Here is an 18,953-nt window from a genome sequence, read left to right on the forward strand (position 1 = left end):
ATAGCATTAAGGATGCTAAAATTCAAAATAATGAAATTGCACCTCATTTTATAATCTATCATAATTAGTAATATTACAATATTAAGTTAATAAAACTACCTTAGAAAAAGAGCTGATAGATGTCTATTGAAATCTCTAGCGGAAACTTTTTAAGACTAAAAATTTCAGAACATTTGCAATTTGTTTTACAAAGTCTTAACATCTGATCTACAGAGGCTGAGGAAAGCTCAATAAAGGTTCCCCTGAGTTAGGGTTCTACAGTGTCTACCTGAAAGGCTGTACTCACGGTCCTAGCACTGGGGAAGTAGAGAGAGAAAGGCTTCTGGGACTCACTGGCTGGCAAGTCTAACAGAATCAAGTAGCTCTGTCTATGTTGGTTAAGAGCATCTTTCCCTCACTTTAGGAAGATGGGAACAGTTGGGGAAGATGCTTAACCTGACCTCTGGCTCCCAAACTCTTGTGTACATACATTCACACACACACACACACACACACACACACACACACACACACACACACACACCTGAATTATCTCATTATCTGCTGGAGATTTCTTTTCTAGCATTTTGGGTCTGACTTACCTCACTCACAATGACATTTTCTAGTCCCATCCATTTGCCTGTGAAATGCATGATGTCCTTGTTTTTAATGGTTGAATAATATTCCATTGTGTAAATGAACCACATAAGTTTTAGCCATTCTTCAGTTGAGAGACATTAAGGTTGTTTCTAGTTTCTTGGTATTATGAATAAAGATGCTATGAACATAGTTGAGCAAGTGTCCATGTTGGATGGTGGATCATCTTTTAGGTATATGCCCAGGAGTAGTATATCTGGGTCTTTAGGCAGGACTAGTTCCAATTTTTGGAGAAACCACAAAATTAATTTTCAGAGTGGTTGTACATGTTTGTATTCCCACCAGTAGTGGAGGAGTGTTCCTCTTGCTCCATAACCTCACCAGCATATGCTGTCCCTTGAGTTTTTGATCTTAGTCATTCTGATAGGTGTTAGGTGTAATCTTCGAGTGGTTTTGAATTGCATTTTCCTGATGACTAAGGACCTTGAACATCTTTTTAGGTGCTTTTTAGCCATTTGAGATTGCTCTGTTGAGAATTCTCTGTTTAGCTCTGTGCTCCATTTTTTAATTGAGACTAAATTTAATTGGGTAAAATCTCTAAGAACTTCTTAGAAATTAGCCTGTTTCCTAGTTGTTTGTTACCCATACTAGATTGTAACACTTCAGAAATGATGTTCAGCCATACATCTTTAACTGCCTTTGATTTTCTGTGAATTTCTAAAGAGATTAAAAGCATCTTGAGAAATGATATTTCATAAAGAGAATATTATTAATTTATAGAACTTTTAATGTTGTTTCATACAGAATAAAGGTCATTATTTTGACTGTGAGTATGTCTTGAAAATGGGAATATTAATAAAATTGGGAAGTGGATTCTTGCTCTTATATTGTTTTGAGTAGCTTAAGTGTAAACACAAAATTGGATAAAGACAGTAGAATTAGGGGTATAATGAAGCACCAAGTATACCTTTTAGGATAATAAGTTCATGGAAGCAGAACAGAGTCATCACAGCCCTTTGAAAGATTCTTTTGGTTCATGATACAGGACTGTGATAGGGATGCTGTTGCTATCTGGACAGCTAAGAGAAAAATGAGAAGTTGATGTTGGAAGTGCTGAGCCATGCAAAACTCTCTTTCCTCAAGCTTATCTGGCATTCAGATTCCTGACAATAAGCTAAGTCCACTCTATAGGATAAAGTGCATATGTTTGGTTGCCTGGACCTTATACAGAGTGAGGGCCTTCACTCACTGGGTTTGGTCCTATGAGGTTAAGCCAGAAGGATATGGGTCCTAAATAATCTGGGATTACCTTTTGTGAATTTCCTTCTCAGTTGCCCCAGAATTCCAGCAACAATATGAAAGTCCCACCATGCAATCCCACCAACAGTGGATGAGTGTTCTTTCTCCACATCTTCGCCAGCATCTGTTGTAACCTGGGCTATTGATCTTAGCCATTCTAACTGGTGTGAGGTGGAATATCAGGATTGTTTTAATTTGCATTTCCCTGATGACTAGGGATGTTGAACATATCTTTAAGTGCTTCTCAGCCATTCCTCAGTTTGGTACTTGGTATCTGTCTAGAAAATCATCCATGTCACCTACACTTTCCAGTTTTGTTGAGTATAGGCTTTTGTAGTAGGATATGATTATTTTTTAAAATTTTCCAGTTTCTGTTGTTATGTCTTCATTTTCTTTTCTGATTTTGTTAATTTGGATACTGTCTCTGTGCCCTCTGGTTAGTCTGGCAGGTCATTTATTTATCTTGTTGATTTTCTCAAATAACCTGCTCCTGGTTTTATTAATTTTTGTATAGATGTTTTTTGTTTGTTTGTTTCTACTTGGTTGCTTTCAGCCCTCAGTTTGATTATTTCCTGTCTAGTGTATTTGCTTCTTTTTGTTCTAGACCTTTCAGGTGTGTTAAGCTGCCAGTGTATGCTCTCTCCAATTCCTTTATGGAAGCACTCAGAACTATGAATTTTCTTCTTAGCACTTCTTTTATTGTGTCCTGTAAGTTTCAGTATGAAGTATTTAATTTCTTCCTTCATCCCTCTCTCCCTCCCTCTCTCCCTCCCTCCCTCTCCCCACCTCTCTTTCTTTCTTCCCTAACCAAGTTATCATTGAGTGGATAGTTTTTTAGGTTTCATGTGTATATGGGCTTTCTGTTTTGTTGTTGTTGTTGCTGCTGTTGTTGAAAACCAGCCTTAGTTTGTGGTACTCTGCTAGGATACATGGGAAATAATTTTTGTAGGGGAATTGAGTCCATTGAATTGAGAGGTATTAGGTACCAATGATTGTTGCTTTCTGTTATTTTGTTGTTAGAGGTATTATTATGCTTGTGTGGTCCTCTTCTTTGGGGTTTCTTGCTTTTCCTTGGATGTGGTTTCTCTCCTGTGTTGGAGATTTCCTTCTATTATTCTCTGTAGGGCTGGATTTGTGTGAAGATATTGTTTAAATTTGTTTTTTTTTTTCATGGAATATCTTGGTTTCTCTCTCTATGGTAATTGAGAGTTTTGCTGGATATAGTAACCTGGGTTGGCATTTGTGTTCTCTTAGCATCTGTATGACATTTGCCCAAGCTCTTCTGGCTTTTAATATCTCTGTTGAGAAATCTAGTATAATTCTGTTAGGGCTCCCTTTTTTATGTTACTTGACCCTTTTCTCTTACTGTGATCAATATTCTTTCTTTGTTCTGTGCATTTGGTGTTTTATTATGTGACAGGAGGAATTTCTTTTCTGGTCCCATCTGTTTGGTGTTCTTTATGCTTCTTGTATGTTCATGGGTATCTCTCTCTTTATTTTAGGGAAGTTTTCTTTTATAAGTTTTTGAAGATGTTAGCTGGCCCTTTGAGTTGAGTATATTCATTCTCTTCTATACCTATTATTGTTAAATCAGATCTTTTCGTTGTGTCCTGGATTTCTTGAATGTTTTGAGTTACAAACTTTATGCTTTTTGTATTTCCTTTGACTGTTGTATTTCTTTTATGATATCTTTTATACCCGAGATTCTCTCTTTTATCTATTTATTCTGTTGGTGATGCTTCCATTTGTGACTCTTGATCTCTTTCCTATGTTTTCTATCTCTAGGGTTGTCTCCCTTTGTGTTTTCTTTAATGTTTCTATTTATATTTTTAGATCCTGGACAGTTTTGTTCAATTTTTTTTTATCAGTTTGACTGTGTTTTTTTAATATTTCTTTTCAGAGATTCATTTGTTTCTTCTTTGAAGGCTTCTACTTGTTTACCTGTGTTCTCCTATATTTTTTTAATTGAGTTATTTATGTCCTTCCTAAATTCCTCTATTATATTTAGGAGATGAGATTTTAGATCTGGATCTTGCTTTTTAGGTATGTTGGGATTCTCAAGGCCTTGGTGTAGTGGTAGAACAGGGTTCTAATGTTGTTAAGTACCACTGGTTTTTGTTGCTTATGTTCTTGATCTTGCTTCTCACTATCTGGTTATCTCTAGTGCTAACTGCCCTTTCTGTTTCTCACTGGAGCCTGTCTCTCTTGTGATCCTGGCTGTGTCAGAATTCTTTGGATTGCAGCTGATTCTGTGATCCTGTGATCCTGTGAACCTGTGATCCTGTGATTCTGTGATTCGGTGATTCTGTGATCCTGAGATCCTGGGTGTTCCAGAGCTCCTGAGAGTCAAGCTGCCTCTGGGATCCTGAAATCCTGGTGTGACCAAGCTCCTGAGTTCCTGTTGTGTCAGAGCTCTTGGTAGTCAAGCTTTCTCTGGGTGTTGCTGAACTCTGTGCAAAGCCAGAACCCTGAGTCTGCACCATGACATGTGAAAGTTGGAAGGAACCTGAGCTTCTGGCTGGATGGGAATTCTTGTTTTCCTGGTTCTTGGGGAGGGGGCTGTCCCAGTTTTCCTGGGTATTTGGATGGATGCTGTGGCTTCAACTGTGATCTTGAGTGTGTCAGAGCTTCAGTGATTCTGGATGTGGGTGATCTCTGGGAGTTAAGCTTCCCATGTGATTCTGTGGTCCTGGGCATGTCAGAGCACTTGGGAGTCTGAATCCCTCTGGGTGTTGTAGGAGGTCGTGCAGAGCCAGTGCCCCAGGTCTGCTCTCGGTACAGGTTTAAAGCAAAATGATAGTATGACATTTCTTTATGTGATGTTGTATTTGACTAAAATATCTGCATATATTCTTTGAGTATATGTTATTAAATTCTGAATGAAAAAAACAGGCAGGCAGATAGAAAATTAATGAAGATATCGGGATTAGCCACTCTCATCAAGGATTTAGTATAATGCTGAGACCAGAGGTATTACCACATAAACCAGGGCCTGAATAATCTACAGTCATTCTGGCATCTAAAGGAGAGAATGAGGAGAATGGATAGGAGCATATCTCCCTGATATTAAAACTTCTAATAGCCCTTCCTCGCATATCAAGTACCTGAGAATATGTACCATTCCATTCTAAAAAAAAAAAAAAAAAAAAAAAAAAAAAAAAAAAAAAACTCTCTGGCATACTGCAAGGGCATTAGGCAGTACACAGTCTATAAACTGGCTTTATATTTTCACATGTGGACAGGATAAGTCCTTTCAGAAATTGTTCCTACCTTCTTTCGATTCTTAATTCTTCAGCATTAGAACATACTCTTTTTGTGCTATGTGCGATTTAATTATTTTATGTCTCTGTTCTAATTTGTGTTACTTCAGGCTAAGAAATGTGTTATACTCATTTTTAAATTCCCCTTAGGACTTACCCAAGTATTGAGGACTTCTTGAATTAATAACACAATTTTAAAATTTATTCTCTCCATTTACCTAAGGCAAGGCTGATACTAGAAAACCCAATTTCAGTTAAGTTAGGATTTAATTTTTTAATGAATAGAAAAATCAATCAATTAGTTTCCTTAAGGTCTGTTTTTTCTTCTGTCAGTGGAATGCAAGACTACCGGGCTCTTTATCATCTGTGCTTATGAGTTCTGTGGAGGGCAACCAAGTGCATCTCTGTTTCTGATTATTTTAAAAACAATATGTTTTCCACAAGATGGGTCAGAAACTGGGAAGCCACAGGCTTTTGGCACAAAATGGATGTTTCAGGAGTGAAGTGCTGTCAGAGTTAGAAACATTAAAGGAAGTAATCTTTTGGCCTTGGAGATGCTAGTTACAAGTACCAAAGATGAATATATTGAACTGACTCCAGATGCTTTCTTTGGTGGTTTGAACAGGAATGACAACCATCCATGTAGTTGAATGCTTGGCCCATAAGAAGTGGCACTATTATGAAGTGTAGCCTTATTGGAGTATGTGTGGCATTGTTAGAAAAATGTCCCTTTAGGGGGTGGGACTATGAGGTCTTACATGCTCAAGCTATGTCCAGTGTGGAATGCAGTCTTCTGCTGCTGCCTGTGGATGAAGATGTAGAACTCTCAGCTGCTTCTCCAGTAGAATGTCTGGCTGCATGCTGCCATGTTTCTCACTATGATGATGTTGGACTAAATTTCTGAAAGTGTAAAAGCCACCTGCAATGAAATGTTCATTTGTTTGCTTTTATATAAGAATTGCCATGGCAGTAGGAGGGAGGGAAACAAGTGGGAGAGGGGAGGAGAAGGTGAATGGGGAAGCTGGATTAGGTGTGGAAAGACATAGGAAAGAGGCACGAAGAGCTGGGAGAATGGAAATCTACCCAGGATGGGTGGAGGGGAGAATCTCTAGGAAGTCCCAGAGACCTGGATGTCTGTAGATAGGCAGAACCCCTAGAGGCGTAATAAGGACATCCGCAAAACTTTTGGCCCAAAACTTACCTTGTCTAAAAGAAAGGCAGGAATAGTGCAGAGACCAAAGGAATGACTAATCAATAACCAGCTCAAGTCAAAAGCCATCCCATAGGCATACACTGTTGTGCTTGCAGACAAAAGCCTAGCACAGCTGTCCTCTGAGATATTCTACCCAGCAGTGGACTGAAACAGATGCAGACACCCATAGCCAAACATTAGATGGAGTTAGGGGTCCCTTAAGGGAAAGTTGAGGGGAAGAATTTAAGGCAATGGAAACTCCATAGGAAGACCAACGGAGTCAACTAACTTAGATCTCTGTGAGCTTTCAGAGTCTGCACCACCAGCAAAAGACTTACACAGGCTGGACTGAGGCCCCAGGCACATATGTAGCAGACAGGCAGCTTAGTCTTCATGGCTGCCTTTTCTAGCCTCAATAGGAGAGGATGCACCTAATCAGGTTGAGACTTGATAAGCAAGGGTAAAGAGATACCCAGGGGTCCCACCCTCTCAGATGAAAAGGGACAGAGCCTGGGGAGGGATGTGCAAAGGAGCGGCCAAGAGGGGAAGCAGTGTTTGGGATGTAAATAAATAAATACATTTTTAAAAGGTTGCCATTGTCACGGTGTCTCTTCACAGAAATAAAACCCTAACTAATACATTTGCATTTCTACAAATAAGACCTTTACATGTATATTATTTCAACAAATTGTTTTTGAGCCTTTTTTTTTTCATTAACTAGACTTTTACTGAATATGAAGTCAGGGTACAGGTGTCACAGAAGGGAGTGGTGATCCATGCTGCAACCAAGGGCCAAGTTGCTGACTGTAGTCCATGTCACCCACAAAGCCCACGTTGATGTCTATGTTCCAAAAGCCATGTGGATGTTTGTGGTTAGTGCTGCCACTGAAAACCATGTAGCAGTGTATGATCTGAGCTACCTGCTATTATGAGCAAGGAAGCTTCTTTTACAGTGGTATTAATGACAGCAGACTCAAACTTGAGAATGATAAACATTGAAGACTTATTTTCCTAACCTCACCCCCACAAAGAAAGTACAGACAGGCAGCTATGGAAGAGGGCCCTTCAACACTGTGATAAAGATGCTGAGGTGAAGTTTTTCACAGTTGATGGATTCTGGTGGGGAAGGAGAAGCAGCAATAGAACTCATTTATCTTTAAGGGGCTGGTCACTGGGAGTTTAAACAGGTACCAATGAATATATGGATAATACACACACACACATACACACACACACACACACACACACACACACACACACACAAATCCAGGTCCTGGCATCAGGGCCTCACAGTTCTTCTTATATACCTTGCATGAAATACAAAGTCAAGGCATAAGGAAAACAATGAACATTTAAAAATGATATTTCAGGCAGTTGATTATACCCATATACCTTGACCTTAAAAATAATGTGCCAGGGCTAAAATGCAGAGGAACGTCAGGACCAGAGTGAGGTAAATGAATAAATACATGTCAGGGGTTGATGCACAAATGAGCAGTGATTTTCTCTTCTTTGTCTTGAGGGTATTAAAAATGGGAAATGGGGAGAGAAAGGGAGACTGAAGATCTTTCAGAAGTTTGGTCAGCTAGAAAAGGTAGAGAATAGGAAGGTAGGAGGAGAATGCTTCACTCGTGATTGTCTAATTTGTATGTCAGTTTCACACGTGTTCTCCCTTCATGCTGACAATGTTTATATAATTCTATTGTATAAAGACATGAAATGAAGCTTGGTGAATTGAAGTGACTCACAGAAAGACAAATCCTTCAGAAATATGAGTGATTAAGCTCAGACAGTATAACAGAACACAGTCAAGGGGGTGACTAAGAAAGAGGGAACGGCTGTGCCACTGGCATTCACAAACTAAGCATGCAGACAGTGAATTCTTTTTTTTAAATTTTATTAGATACTCTCTGTATGTACATTTGAAATGCTATCCCCTTCCCACACCGTGCTCCCATCCCTCCTCCCCCTCCACTTGCATCCACAAAGTTGCACTTCCTCCTAATCACACTCTACACCTCAGTGCCTTGGCATTCCTTTACATTGGAAAAATGTGCTCTCACTGTACCAAAGTCATCGTCTCACATTAATGCCAGATAATGTTAACATCTGTTGCATATGCAATTGGAGCCATAGGTCTTAATTTGTGCTCATTGGTTGGTATTTTAGTCCATGGGAGCTTTGGAGGGTTTGGTTGATTGATACTGTTGTTCTTTCCATGAGGTTGCAACCCCTTTCAGCTCCTTCAGTCCTTTCTTTAGCACCTTCATTGGAATCCTCATGTTCTGTCCAATGGTAAGCTGAAAGCATGCTCAACTGTATCTATATGACTCTGGCAGAGCCCCTGAGGAGGCATCCCTATCTGGTTCCTGCCAAAAAGTACTTCTTGGCATCACCAATATTGCTTGGGTTTGGTGGCTGCATATGGTGTGGATCCCAAGGTGAAGCAGCCTCTGAATGATCAACCCTGCTCTTCTATTTGACCTTGTATTTCCTCCCATGAGTGTTTTGTTCTCCTTTATAAGAAGGACTGGGACATCTCTATTTTGGCCTTCCTTCTTTTTTGAGCTTCATGAGGTCTATGAATTGTTTCTTGGATATTCAGAGCTTTCTGGGACTAGCATCTTGTTATCAGTGAGTGCATACCATGTGTGTTCATTTGTGACTGGGTTACCTCACTCAGGATAATAGTTTTTAGTTCCATCCATTGCTTAGGATGATTTCATAAAAATCATTGTTTCTGATACCTGAGTAGTACTTCATTGTGTAAATGTACCACAATTTCTGTATCCATTCCTCTGTTGAAGGACATCTGGGTTCTTTTCAGCTTCTGTCTATTATAAATAAGGCTGCCATGAACATGGTGGAGCATGTGTCCATGTTATATGTTGGAGCATCTTTAGGATATATGCCCAGGAGTGAAATAGCTGGGTCTTCAGGTACTCCAATTTTCTGAGAAACCACCAGACTGATTTCTAGAGTAGTCATACCAGTTTATAATCCTAGCAACAGTGGAGGAGTATTCCTCTTTCTCCACATACTCGCCAGCATCTGCTCACCTCACACTAGTCAAAATGTTAAGATCAAAACCTCAGATGACAGCATGTAGTAAGAAAGGATGAATAGGAAGAAGCAACATTTAAAAAAAAGACAGAGACCCTACCATGCAGGTAACACACAAAGGCTTTGGTAGCATGCACAGAGCATGTGTGGGTCTGATCAGATGGGATCTCAGCTCTGAGATGGGATATGACTATAAGGTACCATACTCAGAATATATGAACCACTCATAAGGGAAAGCCCCATACTCAACAGAAGATGAATTTAGTGGCATTATTGGAGGATCTTTGTCTCATATGCTTTGTTAGAACTTTTTGTTTATAATGTTTTATTTTGTTCAAATGAAATTTCTGGGTATGCCAGATTCTTCCCACACACTCTCCCATCAAAATTCCCACCTTTTTCTTTCTTTCTTTCTTTCTTTCTTTTGTTACAAAACAGAAATTGAAAGTGCTAATAACATAAAATAATATAAAACAAAACCAAACTGGAATAAGGCAAAACAAACAAATAGAATAAAAGAGCCCAAGAAAACACTCAAGAAGCACATGTAGATAGAAATACATGCGCGCGCGCACACACACACACACACACACACACACACTTTGGCATAAACACATTGGCACACTCAGAAATTCCATTTGGTTTCCTTTCCTCTGCTCACAGACCTCAGCCTTAACATTTCTCTGGAAAAGTCTTCCTCATCTCCTAACCTGAAGGTAACTTCTTTTTCCCTCATTTTTTAGTTATCCAGAAAAAACAAAATAAGAGACATTTAAACACCCAAAGCTGATTTGTTTTTTTTTTTTCTTTCTTTGTCATGTAAAATTTTAGATATCTTTTTTGAATGATTTTAGGAATCCAAAATCTATCTCGTTGTCCAAAATGGCTTCTTTCTTCTTTCTCACTTAGCGACTAGGAAAGAACAAAGACATATCACTGCCTCAAGTGCCTTAATACCATGTAGCAACAGAGTTGGGAGTTAGGTCCTTCACATACCTTTAAAAATAGTCAGTGGTTGAATTCTCAGCAAGACTTAAAGGCTTTCTTAAAAGTGGAAACAGAAAATTGTTGTGGAGGACACTAAAGAATTCTGTCTTTGTGACTTAGAGAATGAACAGACTCTTGTCTATCACTGCAGAACCCGGCATATTCTTTGTTATGACCCACAAAACTACTTTTATAGGAAATGTGTGCCTAGGTGGCTAACCTGTTTTCTTACACTGCTGCTGAACTTCTTTTGTGCCTGATTATGCTTTATTTCCCAGGTAGTTCACACCTAAGCTTATTACCCTGACAGCTGCACAAATCTTATGACATATTTTCCCCATAACGGTGGCCACACCATTATTTAGTTTTACTACACCCTTTGTGAATCATTTACTTTTGGTTTATTTTGTGTCTCTTTCTTAATTTATTTTTATTTTAAGCCTAAAACAAGTAGGCAAGATACACGTATAAATGAGTAAAATATCTTGCATTTGATGAAAGTAATAAGTGAATATATCATAGGACTGCCTAGAGAATCATATGACTTAGTATAAATAAAGCATTTAGGACTGAATCTCCTGAATTGTCAAAACTATCAAAAGGTTAGTTTTTTATTATTTTAGTGAAGTATTTATTGAAATTATTGAAGAGACGACCTATTAAACAATACTCTCAAACTATGCAAAATGAAGAGTAAATTATGAAAATGTCTTAATTAAGGACTACGCAGAAACAGTCATTCTAATTCTACATATTGTAATCTGTAATGAAGCTAATAAATACATTTCTCTGTGTAAAATAATATCTCAACACACATTGGCCATACGGCTTATAAACCATTGGCTATGGCTACAAGTTAGGCTTCTTGTGTAGATGACTGAACAAAGGAACATTTGATCACCAGAATTCTTATGCCTTCTTCTGATTTTACTGATAGAGATAAAGAATCTCCATCTGAGTTTGAGCTATAAAACTACAAGTAATCTGACAGTGAGCTAGATTAATGTCAGTTTCTATATCTTTCTACCCACTGATAGGGCAACAGTGATAAACACTAAGGCATACATGGTACCTGGCTAGAGTATACCTATACTAATTATATCTATTATTATCAAACTTCATGAAAAATCTTTAAAGTAAGCTACTACAGGTTACTTCTTAGACTTGTATTGAGGTTATAAAGTCACGAGACTTTCCCATCCTAAATATTTGGAAAGTCTATCCAACAATCTATAATAAATTTGGCAATGCTTTGGTTTTTGCTTTTCTATCATACAATTTTATAAGAATGGTGGTTTTAAATATGATTTTGTGATAAAATCAGGCCATACAGGTTCTTGGCAACTCTGCAAGTGGAGAGCCCTAGCACCCTTAGTTTCCACTGCCATGAAGTCTATGTGTGTGTTCCTGGTAATGCTTAATAAGTTAGTAATGTTGTTGAGTTGAGGCCTAGTTTTCATTAATGGTTACTTCATCAGAAACATCCTATTTTCCTTGTTGAATTCAGCTGTTAAGGAAGATTGTCTGAGAAGCTCTTTATCCTACCAGACAGGATTATGAGCAATATGGTCAATTCAATTAACAAAAAATACTGAATTCAGAATATGCGGAAAGTGTTGTGATAATGTAGAGACGCCCCCTCTGTGGCTTTTGCTCTCTGCTACTCAGGAGTCTCCTTATATCTGGAAACTGCAGCTTTTGCCTACTGCCAACCATTAATTTGGGTGGAAATGGCTCTTAACCTAAGTCCAGGTACAGATGTGCTTTGCTTGGCTTAAGGTGGTCAGCAGAAGAAGCTTCTTTTAGCCTTGCTGTGGAAGCTGCCAGAAAGATCTGACTCTCTCTATGTAGTGTTGAAAGAATGGGAGACTCTGGAAGAACCTGAGCTCCACACAGACACTGAACATGAAGGTGTCACTAGAAGGTTAACACCTGGTGTGCAAATGCCTGAACCCAGTCCAACCACTGGCCACATATCCAGACATTACTAAGGACCCGAAGTATCTTTCCTATAATTTGCAAATATGTTAATAGATAATATGTGATAGCTACAACTCAGGCATAACCAGCACTCTGGAGTATTTATTAATTTCTGTAATAAACTTGACCTAGAACTATTTTTAAAAATATTGTAAAAAACAAGTTGATTCGTAATAAGTATTTATTGGAATCATCCTGACCTGGATTTAAACCCAAATACCACTGCTTCCCATTGAAAGAGCATTGAACTTTTGCCCACTCGTTTTCGTGCCTATAAAATAGTCTGGACGTCCTTCCTCCTTCTTGTTGTCTCCTTCCTTTGCAGTGCCCTGTCTCATTTACAAGGTATGGATAGTGCTCTTGCAACGTCTGTGGTACTAACTTTTAATTATAGTGAGATTAAGAACAGTTGGTGAATTTGAATTTTTGTGCCTCGGGTCAAAAAGGATTTTACAAAATAACATCCAGGAAATTGTTACATCTGGTGCTTATGACATCTCTACAATGCTGAATTCCCTTTATGTGCGAAGCTGCATTAATATGAATCAGAATGTTGAATAGGTTTCCTATGACTTGAGACAGAGATTCTGTTTTGGTGCAGACTGTTTTTATATGTTTTACTTCTCTGAGGAAAGCCCAGTGCACTCAAATGCTTAAAATGTAGTTAAATAAAAAGCCCATTTGGAATGCTGAGGTGTCATAGCTACTTTGTTTCTCTGACATAGCAGTATAAAAACAGTATTTTCTACTAACACAAGTGCAGTAGTACCTGTCACTTTTGCCCTGGGTTTGTGAAGATTAAATTCGGAGGAAAGATGCATTTGGAGATGAAGTATTAAAACTGCTTAGTGTACAAAATTGCTTAGTAGTATGATACAGCTGCTTATTTCTGTTAGAATGACATCTGGACGCCTATCTATTGGAAGTCACTCTGAGGAACGATCTTCAGAGACTATCTGCTCTTTAAAATTCTTTGTCATATGAGAGTATGTGTTCTAAATCACTGATTCTTGCTAAATTCTGGTTATATTTTTGTTTTCTATTTGGTGCTAAGGATTTGATCACTCTCTTTCCTAGTCGCACACATTCAATCTCTACCTTGTAACAGAAAATTCTGCCATAGATTGTCAAACATGTCAACAGAAATTTCAAGTTTAGGATCTCCTCGTTTGTGAGTTCTTAGTAACATTAGAATAAGCGCCACCCTCTCATCAGACCACCAAGACTCATTGCCCACCCCACTCTGTAGCTGCAAATATGTTTCTGATGTCAGTTGATGGTGCCTTTGTTTCTGCTTCAGATATTGTTTCTCTGGCAGAAACTTAACTGAATGAGCAGCTTCTATGTGGGGCCTGTCATTCTTGTTGCTGAGGACATTAAGTTCCTAAGAGATGTAGCTAAATCTTGTAACAGTTTTTAAAGATCTCACTTAGCTGTGGCCATAAGCTATGCCAATTCATAGATAGTCCACTGCCCAGAGCAAGTTGGTTGGCAATGACAGAATCAATGTTTGCAACAAAAGACTGAAATGTATAGGTAGTTGTTGGGATGTGTTCTGATCTTACCAGATGGCATAAGGGACAAGAAGTAATAGAATACTTTCGCAGATCTGTTTCTGGTAATGGACAGAATCTTATGACCTGCTCTGAAGCTTCTCTAGAAAGTCCTTCCCCCACTTTTCCTACAGTTCTCATCACTGCCTCTGTGCCTCTTAGGGTCAAGTAAATCCAAGAAATCTGCTCAGCATTTTTGCAACCTAATGTGGAGCCTCTTCCATATGCAACCTCATTATTGGTTTAGTGACAACTAGAGCTGTGATGGTGTATATAACACAGTTCTTATCTGAGTAGGCTCAGTGTTTTTAAAGTAATAGTCATTATTTCAAAAATTATTTCATTGCTTTTCTGCCTGCTTCCCCCAGCCCCGAGCACCACTGTCACCATGATCATCTACCAGCACCTTATCACCCAGGATGAGCTATTCTCTGACATCTACATGATCCAGGAGATTTCGGGCAGGTTGTACCTGGAGGTGGAGGGCAAAATGATCAGTAGAACAGAAGATGCCACCGATGACTCACTCATTGGTGGAAATGCTTCTGCAGAAGGTCCAGAGGGAGAAGGTTCTGAAAGCACTGTAGTTGTGGGTGTTGACATGATTGAATCATCACTTTTAAGAAACCAGCTTCACAAAAAAGGCCTACAAAAAGTACCTCAAAGGCTACATAGAATCACTCAAAGGCAAACTTGAAGAACAGAAGCCATAAAGAGTCGAGCCTTTTATGACTGGAGCTGCAGAGCATATTAAGCACATCCTTGCCAATTTAAAATAACTACCATTATTTTAGTGGTGAAAACATGAATCCCAATGGTATGGTTCCTCTCCTGGATACCGTGGAGATGCTGTGACTCCATTTGTGACTTTCCTTAAGGATGACTTAGAGATGAAAAATGTTAACAAAGTAGGTCTATCTCCTGTCACCACAGCTAGCTGCTACTTACCATCCATACAACAAATGGTACTGATCTCATCTTAAGTTTTTATTTTGAGCATGATTTGTTTGAAAAGAAGGCATTGTTTTAGAAAGAAAAACATGTTGGTGGGAGCGGGGAGGAGGTACAGGAGTGGAGGGAACAAGAAAAGGGGATAACATTTGAATTATAAATACATAAACTATCCAATAAAACCATGCCATGACCAAAGAAACTATAGAAAAATTTTTAAAAAGGAAAAGAAAAAGATAAACAAACAAAAAAAAACATGTCATGTAGGTTGTCTAAAAATAAATTATTTTATTGATTTGATGTGAAATTTTAAGTGAATTAGAAGTTGGCCATATTTAGTAAATTCACTGTTATCATTTTAAGGTGCTTTATAACAAATGGAGATTTTGTCCCCTCATTTCATGCTCATGAGAAGCTTGGCGAGACTAGGGTTACTATGCTTTCCATCTTGTAGACTAGGGAAAGGTGAACTAATTTAGAATCAGAAAGCTAATGATCTCTGCAATCAAATTTCCAACTACAGTTGTAATAATCACTGCTTCTGATGAAGTAATACCTCATACAGATCTTGAGGAAAGAATACTGTAATATAAGAAGTATAATACTGAGGAATTATGAAGTGTAGGTATTATTTCTCCTAAAAGAGTGTTTCTCAACATGTAGGTTATGACCCCATTGGAGACTGCATATCAGATATCCATTTACATTGAAATTATAACAGTGGCAAAATTACAGTTACGAAGTAGCAAGGAAAAATTTTTTTCATTAAGTTATTTATTTGTTTTACATCCTGATCGCAGGCCCTCCCTCCTCTTTCTGGTCCCACCTTCACATATCCCTCCCACTATAACCTCATTTCTTTATCCTCAGAGAGGGGAAGACCCTCTTAGGTACCACCCCACCCTAGGACATCAAGTCACAGCAGAACTAAACTCATTCTCTCTCACTGAGGCCTGACCAAATACTCCCTCCAGCTAGGGAAAACATATCCAAAGCCAGGCAACAGAGCCAGGGACAGTCCCTGCCCCACTTATTAGGGGGCCCACATGAATAGCAAGCTGCACATCTGCTAAAAATGTGGGGGAGGGCGTGGTTTAGCCTCTGCATTCTCTTTGGTTGGTGGTTCAGTGTCTGTGAGCTCCCATAGGTTCAGGTTAGTTGACTCTGTAAGTCTTCTTGTAGTATTCTTGACTCCTTGGGCTTGCTCAATCCTGCTCCCAACGCTTCCATAAGCCTCTTTGAGCTATGCTTGATGTTTCGCTGTGGGTCTCTGCATATGTTTTCATCTGCTACTGGATGAAGCTTCTCAGGAGAGAGTCATGCTAGGCTTCTATCTGCAAGCACAGCAGAGTATCATTAATAGTGACAGGGTTGGCTCTCTCCCATGGTATATGTATCAAGTTGGATCAGCCATTGATTAGCCAATGCCTCAGTCTCTGCTCTGTTTTTATCCATGTACATCTTGTAGGCAGGACAAATTTTAGATCAAAGATTTTGTGGGTGGGTTGATGACTCTTTCCCTCCACTGGACGTCCTGCCTGACTACAGGAGGTGGTCACTTCAGTCTCCATATCACTTGCTGGTAAGAATCTTAGCTGGATAAACCCCATACACTCTTGTGAGCTTCCCAAGAGATGCCCCCTACTGATTTTTGTTCTCTTTCCCAGCACTCTTTCCATACCTGATCCCTTCGACCATTCCCTTCCTCTCTCCATCTCCCACCCACTTTCCTCTCTTCATCTACTTCTGATGTCTATTTTATTTCCCCTGAATGAGATTCCTGAGTCTGCCCTTGAGCCCTCCTTATTACTTAGTTTCTTTGAGTCTGTGAATTATAGCATGAATGTCCTATACGTTATAGCTAATGTCCATTTATAAGGGAGTTCATACTATTTGTGTCTTTCCATGTCTGAGTTACGTCATGTGGGATGATGTTCTCAAGTTTCATCATTTGTCTGCAAATTTTATTATGTCTTTGTTGTTAATAGCTCAATAGTATTTCATTATGTATATATACAAGATTTTCTTTATCCATTTTTTAGTTGAGGTATATCTAGGTTGTTTCCAGTTTCTGGCTATTATGAATAAAGCTACTAAAAACATAGCTGATCAATTGTCTGTGTGGTATGGTGGGACATCTTTTCTGTATATTCACAGGAGTGTATATGTGTCTTGGGATAGAACTTTTCCCAGTTTTCTGAAAAAATGACAAATTTATTTCCAAAGTGGATATACAACTTCACATTCCTACCAGTAATGGAGGAATGTTCCCTTTTTTCACTTTTTTTTTTTTTTTTTTTTTTTTTTTTGCCAGCATGTACTATCATTTAAGTTTTGGTCTTAACCATTTTGACTGGAATAAGACGGAATCTCAGAGTTGTTTTAATTTGCATTTCCTTGATGAACAAGGATCAAACTTTATGGTTGGGGTTCATCACAACATGAGGAACTGTATGAAAGGGTTGTATCATTAGGAAGGTTGAAAACCAATGTCCTAAAATATTTTTAAAAAATTTTAAACAGTTTCATTTTTTGATTGTTTGATTACTAAATTTTATTCGCTACAGTTTTCCCAAGGAAAGGGTTATCGCATAGATGGTACAGTGCAGTCTATACAAATATCATCAGCACTGGTGTCCAGCTTAGTTAATAACGTTCCTCTGGGATATTGTTTAAAATGGTAAAATAGACTGAATGTTGCTGCCATTTCCTGGTCTAAGCTATAGATGTCTCTTTCTCTCAAAATATGATAGAATACCTTAACCCACTATGTGTATCTTGCCTTCCCTTCTTTAAGCCTTTCATCATGCAAAGCCTAGAGTTACCTTGAAAGTGCGTGATTTTCTGAATTCCTTCTTTCTACCCAGACTTTTTAATAGACCTACAAGAATCCCATGAAATATCACTTACCCCTACCAATTTCTCTCATGCATTCTCCTCTATATATGCTTCCTGCTTTCCTCTTCATCCTCACCTCTCCTCTAAACTTCTCTGCCAACATCCTCAGTAACTAGTACTCATTTGAAGGTTGCATCTTTTTAGACTAGCTGGCTATGACCATGATCCCTAACACCTAGCAGCTTAGACTACGTGGTCACAATTCATATCTGCATCGCAGACATCAGTATGCTAGCTGGTTGTGGATTTTTTTTCTTTAAGTACAACTTGGAATTGCTCATTTTAAATGACGAGAAAGAAAAGTTTTTGCTGAAAACTCTTACTCAACCACACTAGTCTCTTTTACACAGAGATGCCAGCCGGTGGCCTGAGAAAAAGTGACCGCATCAATCACATTTCCAAGAAACCAAGTTGGAAAAGATAATACGTTATGTTTTAGGAGATAAATATTCACTGTCATAATTGCTAAAAAGAATCCTGATTTTCCAAAAATTGATTACTTCTTCAGTTTCCACAATGACCATGGAGCAGGTTAGATTTGAAAATCCTCAGGTTTTGAAGAACTGCTCTATGCTCTCCTCAGATCCGCATGTTGCTGTGGTGGTACCTGTAAAACCTGTGCGTTTTTATGAATGTCAGGTTGAATCATTGTTCATACAGTAGACACACTCCATTGAACACAACTTTTTCTGCAAACTGTACATGCTAGCAGCTTCTCCTGTGGTCTTTCTGTGTCAAGACAACATGCAGGCCACAGTAATCTCTCTGCAGATGGTGATCATTTACCTTGCAGCTGGGTCCATCCTCTTTTGCAAGGCTGATGGCCCAGATTTAATTTGGATCAGATCTCATTATAGTGCTTGGAGTATTGACTACTGAATGGGTCAGAAAACCTCTCGTCCCATTCAGAGTTGTTCTTTACCCTTTGCTCTTCCACCCTCCTTTCAAATAGTTAAGTCTTTCTCAAAAGTGACTTTGAAGAGACTCTTTGCTTTCTCTTCCTGGAGGATGAGAATGGGGGAGGGGTCTATAAATGCCATGGTTATTATTATTTATAGCTGCAAGTGAATGTACACTTTACACATAACTATGCAAAATGCATGTGGTTTTACACATTTTTAACTCTTTTATGCTTTATGTGAGCCTGTCCTTTCAGCCATTTTCAGGCAATTAGAACAGATTCAAGCCCTCTTA

The 18,953-nt window shown here is 38.7% G+C and overlaps 1 protein-coding gene and 1 pseudogene across 2 annotated transcripts in view; both read left to right on the forward strand.

Annotated features, from left to right (window-relative positions):
* CPQ (carboxypeptidase Q) overlaps nucleotides 1–18,953 on the forward strand; it is a 382,789-nt gene that overhangs the window by 110,323 nt on the left and 253,513 nt on the right. The gene's annotated exons all lie outside the window — the stretch shown is intronic.
* Nucleotides 14,299–14,893, forward strand: LOC308414186 (translationally-controlled tumor protein-like; annotated as a pseudogene). Its single transcript has one exon. The product of its transcript is annotated as a translationally-controlled tumor protein-like (transcript).

This window comes from Micromys minutus (assembly GCF_963924665.1).
Source record: "Micromys minutus genome assembly, chromosome: 33".
Taxonomy (NCBI): Eukaryota; Metazoa; Chordata; class Mammalia; order Rodentia; family Muridae; genus Micromys; species Micromys minutus.